The sequence below is a fragment of the Propithecus coquereli genome, unplaced genomic scaffold (genome assembly GCF_000956105.1).
Source record: "Propithecus coquereli isolate 6110/MARCELLA unplaced genomic scaffold, Pcoq_1.0 Scaffold6, whole genome shotgun sequence".
NCBI lineage: Eukaryota > Metazoa > Chordata > Mammalia > Primates > Indriidae > Propithecus > Propithecus coquereli.
The window spans coordinates 2,142,247-2,142,674 of NW_012151951.1; the positions used below are offsets into that span (position 1 = coordinate 2,142,247).

At 37.6% G+C, this 428-nt stretch overlaps 1 protein-coding gene across 1 annotated transcript in view; it reads left to right on the forward strand.

Moving 5' to 3' along the window:
* DYNC2H1 (dynein, cytoplasmic 2, heavy chain 1) overlaps positions 1 to 428 on the forward strand; it is a 522,114-nt gene that overhangs the window by 190,032 nt on the left and 331,654 nt on the right. The gene's annotated exons all lie outside the window — the stretch shown is intronic.

Consider the following 428-nt stretch of genomic DNA (forward strand, 5'->3'; position numbering starts at 1 on the left):
TGAGCTCAAACAATCCGCCCGCCTCGGCCTCCCAGAGAGCTGGGATTACAGGCATGAGCCACCGCGCCCGGCCAGCTCATACTTCTTTTTTAAGGCCTTTATGGTTTATTCAACCAAAAAATATATCAAGTTAAGGAATAATTTGTGCATTGAAAAAAACCAAAACTAAAAGGAGTGATGCAAATGGCATCAGCATGGGACTAGAGCTCTTGCTTAGCATATTATTAATACATATTTCCTGTTTTATTGTGTAGTAAACAGGACTATACTTACTTTACTGTGGCTAAATTTAATTACTATTTCTGATTTTTGGTCACTGAATTTATTAATGCAGCTTGTGGCGCAGCTAAAAACTGTACCTTTTTTTCCTTTTTATGGTTGCATATTTGTGTTCTCCAAAGCCTGAGAGAAAAGCTCATTTAGTAATT